The sequence below is a fragment of the Gracilinanus agilis genome, chromosome 1, assembly GCF_016433145.1.
Source record: "Gracilinanus agilis isolate LMUSP501 chromosome 1, AgileGrace, whole genome shotgun sequence".
In the NCBI taxonomy this organism is placed as follows: domain Eukaryota; kingdom Metazoa; phylum Chordata; class Mammalia; order Didelphimorphia; family Didelphidae; genus Gracilinanus; species Gracilinanus agilis.
The window spans coordinates 148,327,731-148,345,124 of NC_058130.1; the positions used below are offsets into that span (position 1 = coordinate 148,327,731).

At 37.3% G+C, this 17,394-nt stretch overlaps 1 pseudogene; it reads right to left on the bottom strand.

Annotated features, from left to right (window-relative positions):
- Positions 1 to 5,295: 5,295 nt before the first annotated feature.
- On the bottom strand, positions 5,296 to 6,710 carry LOC123230982 (annotated as a pseudogene).
- Positions 6,711 to 17,394: the final 10,684 nt, after the last annotated feature.

Consider the following 17,394-nt stretch of genomic DNA (forward strand, 5'->3'; position numbering starts at 1 on the left):
TCAAAACACACTTCCATATTTGTCATTGTTGTAAGAGAAAACTCATACATAACAAAAATCCCAAAATAAAACCTTAAGTACAATGATGTGAAAGATGACTCCAGGAGTTCTTTATCTGGAGGTGGATAGTATTCCTGTCATAAGTCTTTCAAGATTGCCACAGATCAATGCATTGCTGAGAGTAGCCAAGTTTTCACAGGTAATCATCATATAATATTCTTATTGTTTATGATGTTCTCCCAGTTCTGCTAATCTGAAGATCTTTCCAGCTTTTTCTGAAATCATCTTGCTTATCATTTCTTATAGCACAGTAATATTCCATCACCAACATGTACCACAATTTGTTCAGCTATTCCCCGATGGATGGACATCACTTCAATTTCCAATTCTTTGCCAGTACAAATAAAGCTGCTATAAATATTTTTGCATAAGTAAAATCCTTCCCCCATCCTTTTTTGTTATCTCTTTGGAATAAAGCCCCAGTGGTGGTATTACTGGATCAAAGGGTGTGCACAGTTTTAGAGTCTTTGGGCATAGTTCCAAATTGGACTCCAGAATGGTTGGATTGGTTCACAACTCCACCAGTAATGCATTAGTGTCACAATTTTGCAACATCCCCTCCAACATTTTTCTTTATTGCCATATCGGCCTATCTGATAGCTCTGAGAAAAACCACATTTTTTCACCATCTTCTCTTTTGACAAACTCTTCACTGAAGTCACTGAGTAGCAAGTTATATCTTGACTCAATATAAAGGTTTTTACCAAGTGCTTCATGACCTCCCTGAGTTCCCTTTCCCCCCTTCCCAAATCAAGCTAACCACCCCCTTTTGAACCTTCCTCAATGGGGTTTTTCCCTCTGGGAGGTGGCAAGCAAAGATGGAATTATGGGAGTCCATGTTCCTTTCACTCTCTCAGATCTCCCCCAAATTGAACAACATGTGGAGTCATTTTCTGCAAATCCCACTGTCATTTGAAGATATTATTATGAAGATGGACCATGAAATTGCCAAAGGAGTCCCTGACACAAAAAATGTTAATTTAGAGCAATGCTGTCTAAAAACTATGATTCCTATCACACTATGATACCTTTTCTGTTACTCAACCACTGTCCCTGGAGAAGTGGAAGACAGCCTATAAAAGAGGACTTCCTAGAACTGATAGTCATTTTGAGTTGTTCTTGGTTTTCTGGCTTGCCATGGCCAAGAAAATTCATCATCAGGTGGCCAGCCAACTGCTAAGTCTCTCAGTACTAAGAAGCGTGGTTCAAGAAAAGTAGATATGGTAGAACCTTCCAGAACTTTTATTCTGCTAGCATAGTTTTAGAAAACCTAGGATCAACTCCACAACATGGTAATACATCAGAGGAGAATGCTATCATATTTAGTAAATGTCCTCCCTGAAATGACAACTGTCTTTATTATTCCCATTAGACTTTTAAACTTGAGTATAATACAAAATGTGAACACTAGAAACATATCTTGGGACGATTCTACAAATCCTTTGTGACATTACCTTTGGGACCTTTTCTCAGGAGAGCAGTCCTGAATCTCTCTACCTCTCACATAGAAGAAGCCTTCTGGAAAATTATATATTTCCCCACATTTGAATCAAATTGTTATTTCCAATTTCTATATTCTTGGATAATTAGGACAAAGTACTACCATTATTAGTGATGACACAGCTTGGGTTTGGGAAAGGGGAGAAAGGATGCAAAGGAACAACTGTGCAGATTCTTTCTGTCTCTAACTCCAGTGTCTAGAGGGACAAGTCATTCTCAAACCCAGCACATTGCCACTCAGTGTAGTAGAAAGCATACTGGACTTAAGTGAAGAAACCTTTAGTTCTCATGCCAGTTCTGCCCTTACTGCCTGAGTAACATTGGACAAAATAATTTATGTACATTTTTTCTCATCTGTTAAATGAAAGAATTAAACTACATTATATAGCAGGTCCCTTCCATTCCCAAATCTTATTTTAATGTGAAGTTGACAACTTGTAATTACTCCAAGGCCTCATCATACTTTTATTTCTATCCACAGAAAAATCCGCTTCCTACTTTATTTAGAAGATTGAGGTCACTGATTGTGAGCTGCCAACAATACTGACAAAGGTATGAGCTGGTTTAGAAGATATTGTCGGGCTTTTAGGAAAGAGGAGGGGATGAGAAGGAGAAGCAGATTTTATACCAAATTTAGAGCACCAGCCTATTCTCACTCCTCTCTTACCAAAAGAATGAGAAAATAGGTGGGGCAGAACCAAGATGACAGAGAAGGCACCTCTCTAATTTCTATCAAATTACCCTCAAAAAAGCAATAATATAATACCTCAAAACAAATCCTGGAGCAGCATAACCTATTAAAAGACAAGGTGAAATAATTTTTCAATCCAAATCAACTTAGAAAGCTGGCATCAGGGATCTAGTGCAGCAGGATGGAGGTGAAGTGCAGCAAGCCAGGGCAGGCACCACCAGAGTAACAGGCTTTAGGCACAGCTGAAGTAGCAGCCAAGGCTTTCCAGAATTCTCAAGCACAGAAAGTAAAGGTAGTTGGACAACTGCTCCAGATGAAATTATAGGGGTCCCTTTGCTGACTGTAGGTGCAAGACTTTTGTTGCATTGTCCAGGACACAGCTCTGGGCCCAGTCACATAGTGAGGAAGAGCATCAGCATATGCCAGCACTTGCAGCCATAGGGGATCAGGGGACCCTGGTCACAGTTCCAAGGGGTAAAAGAGTGCTTAGAGTTACTCACAGACCAGAGCACAGGCCAGGAAACTATTAAACATACTTCTCCTTACATCATACCAACTTGAAAGAACTATTGATAGTAGATAGAAAGGCAGCTGCACAAAGAACCTGAAGTTCAGAACAATGCTCCTTTGCAGCCCAACTTTAATAGTTTTTTTTAATTAAAAAATTTAAATTAAAAGAAATTAAAAAGACAGGAAAATGAGCAACCAAAAAAAAGGAAACAACATAGAAAGTTATTTTGGTGACAGGGTAGAATCAAACTCAGAGGAAGACAACAAAATCAATACTTCTGTATCCAAAGCCTCCAAGAAAAATATTAATTGCTCTCAAACCCCAAAATAATTAATGGAAGAACTCAAAAAGGATTTTAAAGATCAAATAAGAGAGATAGAAGAAAAATTGGGAAAAGAAATGAGTGATACAGAAAAATAATGAAAAAAGAGTCAACAGCATAGTAAAGGAGGTACAAAAAATACTGAAGAAATTAACATCTTAAAAAATAGAATAGACCAATTGGTAAAAGAGGCACAAAAATCCAAAGAAGAAAAGAACTCTTCTAAAGCAGAATTGGCCAAATGGAAAAAAAGATATACAAAAATGCATTGAAGAGAAAAACTTCTTGAAAGACAGAATTGGCCATATGGAAAAAGAGGTGTAAAAATTCACTGAGGAAAAAACTCTTTACAAAGTAGAATTGACAAAATGAAAAAGTAGGTACCAAAGCTCATTCAAGAAACTCATACCTTAAAAATTAGAATTGGGCATTGAAAGCTAATGACTCCATGAAACATCATGAAATAAACAAAGTCAAAAGAATGAAAATATAGAAGAAAATTTGAAATATCCCATGGGAAAAATAACTGACCCAGAAAATAAATCCAGGAGAGATCATTCAAAGATTTGAAAAGTGAAGGGATACTTATCAACTGGGGAATGGCTGAATAAGTTATAGTATATGATTGTAATGGAATACTATTGTAGTATAAGAAATGACAAGCAGGAGGAGCCTGAAAAGACTCACATGAACTGAAGCAGAATGAAAAAAACAGAAACAGGAGAACATTGTACAGAGACAGAAATACTTTACAATGAACAACTGTGAATAACAGCTATTCTCAGCAATATAGGAATCCAAAACTATCACAAAAAAGGACTCATGATAAAAAATGTCATCTACTTCCAGAGAAAAAGAACTAAGAATGACTCCAGATCAAAGCAAACTTTTTTCACTTTATTAATTTTTTTCTATTTGATGATCTTTCCACAAAAAGATTAATATGGAAAAAAATTTACATGGTTTCATATGTAAAATCTATGAAATTGCTTACCATCCCAAGGAGGGTAGAGGGTTGTGGGAGAGGAAGAGAGAGAGAGAATTCAAGATTCAATATTCTTTGAAAAAATATTGGAAACTGTTTTTACATATAATTGAGGAAACAAAGAAATTTAATTTTTAAAGAAGTATGAGAGACTTCTAGGCTAGAATGGCAGCAGAGTAGAAGGAAGGGTCATACTCACCTCACAACTGACTGATACAAAGTGTCACAAAAGGACAAAAATCAAAATCAAACAAGTGAAGGGGCTCTGCCAAGGGGCACAGCCTGGAAGATAGACAGTTTGGGGGTATTTCTATGCTATAATGGGGTAAAACTAGACCTACCAAAGTGTGAGCTGATCACCCCTCCCTTATACCACCTACTGCGCCAGAGTCAGAGCAAGGGCCAGGGAAATCGATGTGTTCTTGGGTGCTGGCTGAGGGCACCACAGTCCTACCTCTTAGAGCAGCACAAGGTCTTAGCAGTGAGACTTGGGACCTGGGACTGGGGAGCATGGAGCACGGGCATAGAGACAGAGTGTGGAGTGTGGGCACAGAGACAGGGCAGACATGGGCTGGTAGAGGCAAAGACTGGAAAAATAGCCTCAGGGCAAAACTCTTTTTTTTTTTTTTAGGTTTTTTTTTTCTTATAATTTTATGGCTGTGTGTTTTTCTTTTCATTTAATGCTGAACTTTAGTATTTATTGTCAAACAGCCCAACATATGTTCTGGCCAGTGGGGTCAAAGGAGGATCTTTGAAATCAAGATTGAGGGGGAGCTGCTTGTCAATACCCATGCCAACAGCAGTTGCTGGGAAGGATGGAGGATGTTCGCCATGGGATGGGCCACAATGACAGGTAACCACAATGGTTTGAGTATCCCCTGCTGTTTGTCTTCAACGAGGTCACTCTCTCTCCCCAGTGGGTTATTTCCTGGTCAAGGTTCACATGCTGCTGAGAACTGAGCAGGGATATTTCAGCATTGGAACTCAACCACAGGGATACATATCAGTTGCAAAATAACACTTTTAAAACTTCATTTTGACTATTCCAGTTTTTGTTTGTTATCTAAGTCTTTCAGTCTTTGTTCTTTCTTCTTTTCTTCTTCTGTTGTCTTAACCTTATCCACAATAAACAACTAATATAAAGCATAGTAAGACTTTTTGTGTGTGTGGAGAGGGGGTAGGAGGTGGCTTCATGCCCCTTGAAAGAAGACTGATGGCTCTAGCTCTCACTGAACTTTTTCCGTGTAGTTCTCAGGAAAAAAAGCCTCAGCATTTCTCCAGGTCCTTATGCTGGTACCAATCACTCTCCACACTCATCAGCTGGCCTTTATCCTGCTCCTCTGGGTTCTCAAAGGGAATCACCAGCACATCACCAGCCTTTAGCTGCAGTTCATCGCTGTCCATGGCCATATAGTCATAGGTCTTTGAACATGAATCTTGGGGGCAGGTCAGACCTCTTAAGAGGGAGTACTGCCCTCTACAGTTCCATTAACAGTGGTGGGGAAGGTCTCAACCACTGAACCAGGCAGGAAACCCACTGTCTCTTTGGATCCTTTGAGTACTGCCTCCAGTTTCATCCCACCAGCCTTTGCCACATCTCCTGCCTGTGAAGGGGTGGTCACACTAATCTTGGGGATAAAATTGTCATCCAACAAGCTAATAATGTGCTCCTATTTGATTTCTTTGGATGGAGTGTGTTTGGGAGGTCGTAGGACTGGTGGACCTTTTCGAAGCTGAGACAACTTTTGGGGATGACAGCCCCAGGAGTATCCAGGCTGGCTGGTTCAGGCTCATGGTTGACCTTGATTGCAGGGGTGCCAGCTGGGGAACTATCAGGTGGTGGTGAGGGGCTCTTATTCCCCTTCATGGGGGCATTGTCGCTTGGCTGAGCCTTGATAATGAATGTATTACTGCCATGTTGCTTTTCCAGGCTCACCAGCACACCATTCAGGTTTTGGTTCAGCTTGCTCATCTCCTTGTTGAAATTTTCTTAAAGGCCAGCAATGCTCTGGAATGTGTTGACATAGAAACCAACATGGTTATTCCACAGAGAAGGTAACTCTTCCTGCAAGTCTACATTCATCTCCTCAAATACTTTCTGAGCTTTAATGAGCTCATTAGCCTTGGCAATTTTGGCTTCATCCTTCTTTCTGGTGGTCTGGAGAGACTCATAATGGTGGCAGACACTGTCATAATCTACCAACTTCCTCCCACGCTTAACAATTCGAGACTTGATGTTGGGAAACTGGCCTAGATAAGTGTCCATAATCAGGAGCGACTGGTCCATCAGTTTCTGATGGTAATCCATCCATAACAAGTCATTGTTTTCTGCTATTTTGCTTGTCTCTTCTCTCCCAGGACAGTCTGGCTCATATACCTCCTATAGACACTCTGTTAACTTCTTAGATGCTTCATGCATTGCTTTGACAAATGTCAAGTAGGTATGGAAACCCTAGTGCAGCCTGGTCCCTTCTGTCAGCTGTTTGTTGAAGTTCTGGATGCACTGCTGCAATTGCTCATCCTTAGTCTCATCTGCCTTCCCTAAATTCTGGAGAAGCTTTTCATGCACCCGGATAAGTTTCTTCTGCATGTTGCTGGATATTTTCCCCATGGTCACTCCCTTACTGTCTAGCTCATCCATCTTGTCCTCCTGCCTTTCCTTTCTTTCCCCCTCCACTAGTTTAATGGCCAATTAAATCTAGGTAGGTGTGCATGTGCCCAGGAGGCAGGTATACCAATGCAGCAAGCAAGAGCCTACATAAAGCTTGGCTTCTCCAATGCCGAGTGCTTTTTCTCAGCCTCAGAGCCTGAGAGGGAATGGGAGAGGGAGAGGAAGAGGGAAAAGGAGAAGGAGAGGAAGAGGGAAAAGGAGAAGGAGAGGAAGAGAGGGGTGGAGAAGAGGAATAGGGAGGAGGGGGAAGGGTGGAGAGCAGGGCAAGACTCTTTAAAGTACACTACACCAAGAATTGCCTGCTGGCCTCATTCAGACTTCAGGTTAAAAAGATCAGATAAAAAGTATCTGAGATACTACAGAGAAAAAAATGAGCACAGCAATGGCTACCAACACAAAGGAACCACAAGTACCAAAAGAAATAAACTCTAACAGAAAAAGCCTTTGACCCTGGGTAATTTCTATGGACTAAAAGGAGCAGAGTACAGAGGTGACAGCAGAGAGTGACAAACAAGCAAACACATCCAAACTTTCCAAAAAGAATGGAAATTGGTCACAAGCTCTCAAGGAACTCAAAATGGAGTTCAAGAACCAAGTAAGAAAGATAGAAGAAAAATGGGCAGAAAAATGGCAAGTAATTAAAAAAGAAAATAACAGTTTAAAAGACAAAATCTCACACTTGGAAAAAGAAGCACAGAAATCATATGAAGTAATAAGTAAATTGGAGACCAGAATTGACCTGCTGGAGGTCATGAAAAGCAGGATAGGCAAAACCTAAAAGAAAAATCAAAGATCATAGCTGAAAACCAGTCTTTAAAGACTGGAATTGGGTGAGTACAAGCTAATGATCTCATAAGACAGCAAGAATTAACAAAGCAAAATGAAAAGTGAAAAAAATAGAAGGAAACATGAAATAGCTCATTGAAAAGACAACTGACATGGAAAACAGGTCTAGGAGAGACAATTTGAGAAACACTGGTCTACCTGAAAACTTAGAAAAATGCAGAAGCCTTGACATCATATTACAATAAATTATCCAAGGAAACTGTCCTGATATTCTTGAACAAGAGGGCAAAATAGACATTGAAAGAGTCCATAGATCATCCTCTTCATTGAATCCTCAAAAGACAACCCCCAGTAATGTAATTACCAAATTAAAGAGCTTCCAAGCCAAGGAGAAAATATTGCAGAAAGAGCCAGAAAGAGACAATTCAGGTATCAAGGAGCCCTAGTCAAGATTACACAGGATCTGACAGCCTCCACACTAAAGGACCACAAGGCTTGGAATATGATATTCAGAAAGGCAAAAGAATTGGGTCTACAACCAAGGATCACCTACCCATCAAAACTGACTATATACTTCCAGGGGAAGGTATGGGTATTTAACAAAATAAAAGATGTCCAAGTATTCCTAAAGAAAAGACCAGAATGAAACAGAAAATTTGATGTCCAAATACGAAATTCAAAAGAAACATGAAAAGGTAAACAAGAAAGAGCAGAAAAAAATTTTTTAAGGACTTCAGTAAGGTCAAATTGCTTATATTCCTATATGGAAAAAATGATATTTGTAACTCAAAAAAATTGTTTTCATTATCTTAGTAGAGAGAAGATTTATTCATAGTTGCAGGTTGGGATACTAAGTAGTTTAAGATGATATGTAAAAAAAGGGAGGAGGAATAGAAGATGTCACCACGAGAAACTTGAAGAAAGAAGAAAAATAGGATAAATTATACCACATAAAGAGGTGCATGGGAGGGGGAAGGGAAGAATAATATTACAAGAAGGAGAAGAAGAGAATGCTAATAGGTAATACTTAAACCTTACTCTCAGTGGAATCAATTCTGAGAGGGAAGAGCATCCATTGTCATTGGGGTAAAGAATTCTATATTATCCTACAGGAAAGTTGAGAGGGGAAAAACCAAGGGTGGGGAAAGGGTGTTTGGGGTGGGGAGTACGAAAAGGGAGGGAAAGAGAGGAGGGGGTGGGAATTTAATAGACTTAAAGAAAAATAAGAGAGGAATAAGAAGGGAGGGGTGGGAATGGAAGTAAAATAAGGGTGAGGAATAGGGGAACTGATTAAAAGCAAAACAATGGTATAGAAGGAAAAGTGAAAGAAGAAAGGGCAGGATTAAAAGAGGGAATGCACAGGTGGTAATCATAACTCTAAATGTGAATGGGATGAACTGACCCATAAAACAGAAGCAAATAACAGAGTGGATTAGAAGCCTAAATTCTACCATATGTTGTCTACAAGAAACATATATGAGGCAGGTAGACATACACAGGATAAAGTAAGAGGCTGGAGCAAAATTTCACAATCATGATATCTGACAAAGCCAAAGTAAAAGTAGATCTGATTAAAGAGATGAGGAAAGTAATCACATCCTGATAAAATGCAGTATAGACAATGAGGAAATAGAAGTATTCAACATGTATGCACCAAATGGTATAGCATCCAGATTTTTAAAGGAGAAAATATTGGAACTTAAGGAGGAAATAGATAGTAAACCTATACTAGTGAGATTAGATAAATCAAACCAAAAAATAAATAAGAAAGAGGAAAAGAGATGTGAATGAAATCTTAGAAATCTTAGGAAAAAATCTTGGAAAAATTAGAGTTAATAGATATATGGAGAAAAATAAATAGGAACAAAAACGAATACACCTTTTCAGCAGCAAATGGTACATTTACAAAGACTGACCATGTCCTAAGACATAAAAACATTGCAAACAAATGCAAAAAAGCAGATACTATAAATGTAACCTTTTCAGATCATAATGGAATAAAAATAATAATTAGTAAGGGCACATTGAGAGGCAAATCAAAAATTAATTGGAAGGGGGCAGCTGGGTAGCTCAGTGGAGTGAGAGTCAGGCCTAGAGACAGGAGGTCCTAGGTTCAAACCCGGCCTCAGCCATTTCCTAGCTGTGTGACCCTGGGCAAGTCACTTGACCCCCATTGCCCACCCTTACCAATCTTCCACCTATGAGACAATACACCGAAGTACAAGGGTTTAAAAAAAATTAATTGGAAATTAACGATTCTCCAAAATTGGTTGGTTAAAGAACAATCATAGAAACAATAATTTCATTGAAAAGAATGACAATGAGAAGACATCATATCAAAATCTATGGGATATAGCCAAAAGAGTACTCAGGGGAAAATATATATTTCTGAGTGCATATATCAACAAATCAAAGAGGGAAGAGGTCAATGAACTGGGCATACAAATTAAAAATTAAAAAACAAGAAAGAGAACAAATTAAAAATCCCCAGATAAAAACTAAGTTGGAAATCCTAAAAATTAAAGGAGAAATTAATAAAATTGAAAATAAAAGAGCTATTGAATTAATAAATAAGGCTAGGAGCTGGTACTTTGAAAAAACAAATAAAATAGATAAAGTACTGGTTAATCTAAAAAAAAGGAATACACAGGTGGTAATCTCAAGGGCCAGATGGATTCATAAGTGAATTCTATCAAACATTTAAAGAACAACTAATCTCAATACTATACAAATTATTTGACAAAATAAGCAAAGAAGGAGTTTTACCAAATTCCTTTTATGACACAAATATGGTGCTAATTACAAAGCCACGCAGACCAAAAACAGAGAAAGAAAACTACAGACCAATTTGCTTAATGAATATAGATGCAAAAATCTTAAATAGAATATTAGCAAAAAGACTCCAGCAAGTGATCATGAGGACTATTCACTATGATCAGGTGGGATTTCTACCAGGAATATAAGGGTGGTTTAATATTAAGAAAACCATCCACATAATTGACCATATCAACAGCTAAACCAACAGAAATCACACAATTATCTCAATAGATGCAGAAAAAGCCTTTGACAAAATACAAAACTCATTTCTATTGAAAACACTAGAGTGTATAGGAATAGAAGGGCCTTTCCTAAAAATAATAAACAATGTGTATTTAAAACCATCAGCAAGCATCATCTGAAATGTGGATAAGTTAGAAGTCTTCCCAAAAGAATCAGGAGTAAAGCAAGGATGCCCCTTATTACCTCTATTATTTAACATTGTACTAGAAACACTAGCAATAGCAATTAGAGAAGAAAAAGAAATTGAAAGTATTAAAATCAGCAATGAGGAGACTAAACTGTCACTCTTTGCAGATAATATGTTGGTCTATTTAAAGAATCCTAGAGAATCAACTAAAAATAATCAACAACCTTAGCAAAGTTGTAGGATACAAAATAAACCCACATAAATCATCAGCATTTCTATATATTTTGTTATAAACAAAAAGGGACCAAGGGAGATGTATAGATGTACAATGATGTTGATGTATCTATCTGTATTCTCCTCTTCTGCAGATGATGGAGGAATACCAACTCTGATCACCCTTGACAGCTGCTGTAATTTTTCCCTTTCTCTCTAACAGTTGCCCAGTGAGATCCCTCAAGAGGTTAGATAGATGGGTAACCTTTCCAGGTCCAACCTGGAGTTGGATAGATTAGTATTGGGCTATTAATTTGCCTTGGATAACGTTTGGGATCTGACTGTGTTTGATTTCCTTCCCAAGGGAACCATTCAAGAAGGTACTTGTTGAATATTCTTTATCTATACTCAGGGAAAGGAAAACAAGGACAAGGTTTGGGGATTGGAGACCCTATTGATCTATTATCTATAAACTAGTTGGCAATCAGGACTGGAGGCTATTGATCAAGTGAAAGCTTGAGATTTGCTCACTCCTACTCCCTGGTGAGGTCTGGGCACAGCCAAGCTAGAGAATAGGGAAGCTATTGATGCAGCTGTATTGATGATCTTATTCTCTCAGCTTTCTCACTATCAGTGTTGGTGATGCACTAGCTCTCATAGTCTCTCAGGAAATAGTTTCAGAGATATTCCAACTCTCTTCTTCATAGACCTCCCTTCCACCCTTCACCACCCACTCCGAGATTTCCCAGTTCAGAGACTCCTGTCCAGAGACCTCTAGAGAGACCTCTCTCAAAGTGGCTGTCAGGGGTATTTATACTGTGGGACCAAATGATGTTTGCCCCTGGCTCACGACACCTGGGAACATTCTAAGTCTTCCAACTGCCATCCCTGTCATTCAAGGTGGCATCCATCACTTCCCAAATTATGAATATAACAATTTCCAACACAATTCAGCAGCAAGAGTTAGAAAGAGAAATTGCAATTAAAATCACCCTAGACAGTATAAAATATTTAGGAATCTATTTACCAAGACAAACACAGGAATTATATGAACAAAACTACAAAGCACTTTCCACACAATTAAAACTAGATCTAAATAATTGGAAAAACATTAATTACTCACGGGTAGGACAAGCTAATATAATAAAAATGACAATTCTACCCAAATTAATTTACTTATTTAGTGCCATACCTATCAAACTACCAAGAAACTTTTTTTACTGAATTAGAAAAAAATTACAATAAAGTTTATTTGTAAGAACAAAAGATCAAGAATCTTAAGGGAACTAATGGAAAAAATGTGAAGGATGGGGGCCTAACAGTACCCGATCTTGTACTATAAATCAGTGGTCATCAAGACAATATGGTACTGACTAAGAGACAGAAGGGAGGATCAATATAATAGACATGGAGTAAATGCCCTCAGCAAGATAGTGTATGATGTACCCAAAGATCACAGCTTTGGGGACAAAAACTCACTATTTGACAAAAACCGCTGGGAAAATTGGAAATCAATATGGGAGAGATTAGATTTAGATCAACATCTCATACCCTACACTAAGATAAATTCAGAATGGGTAAATGATTTAAATATAAAGAAGGAAACTATAAGTAAATTAGGTGAACATAGAATAGTATACCCGTTGGATCTATGGAAAAGGAAAGAATATAAGACCAACCAAGAGAAAGAGACTATCACAAAATATAAAATGAATAATTCTGATTACATTAAATTAAAAAGGTTTTGCACAAACAAAACCAATGCAACCAAAATTAGAAGGGAAGCAACAAATTGGGGGGGAAATCTTTATAATAAAACCCTCTGACAAAGGTCTAATTACTCAGATTTATAAGGAACTAAATCAATTGTACAAAAAAATCAAGGCATTCCCCAATTGATAAATGGGCAAGGGACATGAATAGGCAATTTTCAGACAAAGAAATCAAAACTATCAATAAGCACGTGAAAAGGGGGCAGCTGGGTAGCTAAGTGGATTGACAGCCAGGCCTAGAGACGGAAAGTTCTGGGTTCAAATCTGGCCACAGATACTTCTTAGCTGTGTGACCCTGGGCAAGTCACTTAACCCCCATTGCCTACCCCCTTACCACTCTTCTGCCTTGGAACCAATACATAGTATTGATTCTAAGGTGGAAGGTAAGGGTTTTAAAAAAATAATAAACACATGAAAAAGTGTTCTAAATCTCTCATAATTAAAGAAATGCAAATCAAAACAACTCTGAGGTACTACCTCACACTGAGCAGATTGGCTAATATGACAGCAAAGGAAAGTAATAAATGTTGGAGGGGATGTGGCAAAATAGGGACACTAATGCATTGCTGGTGTAGTTGTGAATTGATCCAAACATTCTGGAAGGCAATTTGGAACCAAAGGGCTTTAAAAGACTGCCTACTCTTTGATCCAGCCATACTACTGCTAGGTTTGTACCCCAAAGATATAATAAGGAAAAAGATCTATAGATGTAGACTCTAAACGATCACTCTATTGCAAACAATAATATGGAAATAGGTCTTGATCAACAATACACATAAAACCCAGTGGAACTGGTCATTGGCTATGGGAGGGGGAGAGAGGAGGGGAGGGAAAGAACATAAATCATGTAATCAAGGGAAAATATTTAATTAATTAATTTAAAAAATTTTAATATATGAGAAAATAGGATAGAAATGTGTAATAACCTGGTGTGTCTTTCTATCTCAAGACTCCCTACTCCTATTCATTCTCCTTTCAGTCACTAAAGTGATTTTCCTAAAGTAATGGTCTCACCATGCCATCCTTTTACTCAGTAAACTTCAGAGTGGCTCCCTAGTACCTCCAGAAACAAATACAAAATGATCTATTTGGCTTTCAAAACTCTTTATAACCTAATCCCTTATATCTTTCCATTCTTTTTATACTTTACTCCTCACTAGGTACACTTTGATCCACTGACACTGACGTCCCAGCTGCTCCACAAAACAAGTCACAACATCTCTTGGGTCCAGGAAATTTCTCTGACTGTTCCCCATATCTAGAATGCTCTTCCCTCTCAACTCTTCCTAACGATTTCCCTGGCTTTCTTTAAGTACCAACAAAATCCTATCTTTTACTGAAAATATTCCTCAATTAATTCTAGTATCTAACTGCTGTTCATCATTTCCCATTTATCCAGTATAGTGATGGGCAAACTATGGCGGTCCCCTGAAATGTTCTATCTGGCCACAAGACATTATTCCTAATCTGACAAATACAATGAGTAGGATACTATACAATGAAACTTCAAAAGTTGCCTTAGAAACAGACTGACTGATGAGCATTTCCTTTCCTTTGGCCCCCTCTTTAAAAAGTTTGCCCATCACTGATCTAGTATATAGCTTCTTTGTTTGCATAGTTTCCCCCATTACATTGCATGCTTCCTTAAGGCAGGAACTGTCTTTTGCCTTTTTTTGCATTATCAGTGTTAAGCACAGTACCTCACACATGTTTATTGACTGATTGAATGAAATACACAATTAACAATATAACTGTGAATTTCTATGGGATGATTTCAATTACAAAATGATACAGGATAGAAGAATAGGTTAGAAAACAATATCAACAAAACCTTGTTTACAAGAAACACACATGAAACAGAAAGATGATTGCAGAGTTAAAATAAGGGACTACAGCAAACTCTATTGTGATTCAACTCAAGTAAAAAAGGCAAAGATAGCAATAGTGATCTCAGGCAAAGCAACAACAAAAATAGACAATTAAAAGACATAACTAGAGAAACTGAAAACATTATAGTGTATATACAATGAATAAAAAAAAATGAAGGGTAAGGGGAAAAAATTGCCTACTATATCCACCTAGCTAGATAACATAAAGATTACCAACAATATGTGAATTGATTCAACCATTCTGGGGGGCACTTTGGAACTATGACTAAAGGGCTAGAAAATAATGCATATCCTTTGATCCAGTAATACCACTACTAGGTCCATAGCCCAAAGAGATTTTTAAAAGGGGAAAGGACTTACTTGTACAAAAATATTTATAACTGTTCTTTTTGTGGTGGCAAAGAATTGGAAATTGAAGGGATATCCATCAGTTGGGGAATGGATGAACAAATTGTGCTATATGATAGTGATGGAAAGCAATAGTGATGGAATATGATTGTGCCACAAGAAATGATGAACAGGATGATTTCAGAAACAGCTGGAAAGACCTACATGAACTGATGCAGAATGAAATAAGCAGAATCAGGAGAATATTATACACAGCAATAGCAATATTGTGGAATGGTCAACTGTGTTAGACTTATTTACCCTCAGCAATACAATGATACAGGACAATTCTGAGGTACTTATGACAAATAATGCTATCCACCTCCAGAAAAAGAACTGTTGGAGTCAGGATGCAAATCAAAGCATGTGATTTTTTTTACTTTTGTTTATTTGGGTTTTTATTAGGGGATTTTGGTTTTATATGATTATTCTCTTACAAAAATAATCAATGTGGAAGTTTGTTTTGCATGATAATACATATATAACACAGAAAAAGAATACAAACAATTTAAGAAGAAAAATAGTAAAGATGTTAAAAAATTCACAGGAGACAAAATCTTTAAGAGAGGACAGCAATAAAACCCAGGGACTCAGATGTCTATACACATATGCCAAAAAATGGATAACAAACAAAATATACTAGAGATCTTAGAGCAAAAAAGGGCAAATACTGAGACTTGATGGGATGGAACCCATAATTGGGAGATGGTTCTGAAGAGTTATTCCTATTGAAAAGGAATAGGAAGGATTAAAAATGAAGTAATTTTGTATATTAAGATAATATACTCAGGTATAGAAATCCAGTTGGAAGGAAGAGAATGGTAGGGAATATCTAAGTGAAGAGCACTGAGGCAGAAGTATTGTTGTTAATGGAATAGAATACAGTAAGAATACAGTAAGGTCAGTAAGAATACATTGATGAAGAAATTGGGAAATAAATGAAAAGTCTAGTATAGAAGCATGATGTCCTAGTAATGAGGGACTTTAGTCATCTAAACATTTTCTGAATTTCTCTCTCTCCCCAAAATAAAGCAGCTAATAATTTCTTGCCCTTCCTTAGTAATAATTTCATACTTCAAAAAGTAAAAGAACCAAAAATAGGAATTTGTATTCTGGATTTGATTCTCACCAACAAGGAAGAAATGGTTTAAGGTGAAACTAATGGAAAACTTGAGGGAACATGATAACTCTATCTTCGGGTATAGAAAGGAGAAAATGAGAGAAAGTAGTAAATGACATCTAGCCTAGATTTGAGGAGAAAAAATTTCAAATGAGAGAAAAGTGGTGCAGTAAAAAGAACACTGGATTTGGAGTTAGACTCTGCTCCTTTTAAATTGTGAGACTTTGAGTCTCTCTGGGCCTCAGTTTCTTCATTCATAAAATGATCTGGCTAGACTAGATGGCCTAGAAGGTCCTTTCCAGCTGTAAATCTATGATCCTAAGGATAAATAGAACCCTATGGACTAAAATTATATAAGAAGAAATCATCCCTGATGACACAAAGAGAAAATAACAAAGGGGAAGAAAAAGTAACTCATTAACCAACTTTTAAACTTTTTTAAAGTTAGATTTTTAAAAGGGAAGCTAGAAGAAGTAGGTAACATATGATGAATGAGAAAAGGTGGCAGGGTCCTATAAGAAGTGCCAGAAATGGAAGAGCTCCAAATGAGCCTCCTCACAAAGGAAATCTAAGGACAACCAAAAAAAGAGATTGTCAAGGACTTTTTTTAGCTATACGGAGGGAAAGAGGAGGATCAAAGATGAGAGGGATTCACTGTTTAGCCCTTATAGACCCATGTTTAAAAAGAGGAAATACATTCAGAGTTCAGCAAACAGATCATAAGCCTGGCATGGTGGCATTATGATTAGGTCTAAAAGGGATAATGAAAATGGACAGTGAAGAGAAGACAGAAAGGCAAAATTCTCTGCTTCTATTTTCTCTACCAAGAAGAATGATGTACTAGAAAGGACACATAATATGAGAACTGCAAGGGACCTCATAGGTCATTTTACCAACTCTCCTTTTATAGATGAGGAAACTGAACTACAGAGAAAGGAAATTATTTACCCAAGCTAATTTTTACATATTTCTTTTTTCTTTATGTAATTCTTTACATAACATTTATGCATAGCTAATTAGTAGAAGTATTGAGACTATATCCAGTCCCAAAACTCACAATCTTGTGCTTCTTTGGGACCAGCTTGATATAAGGAAAACTTCAGGAATGGAATTAAACTGCCTGGGGAGGTGGTAGGTTCCCTCACATTGGAGATCATCAAAAATAGGTTAGATTAGTGGTATCAAATTTAAATAGAAATAGGGTCACTAATCCATACATAAAAATCCTGTTGTTGTTTTAAAACATAATATTATCTATGTTTTATTGCATTTTATTTGGTTAGACATTTTCCAATTACAT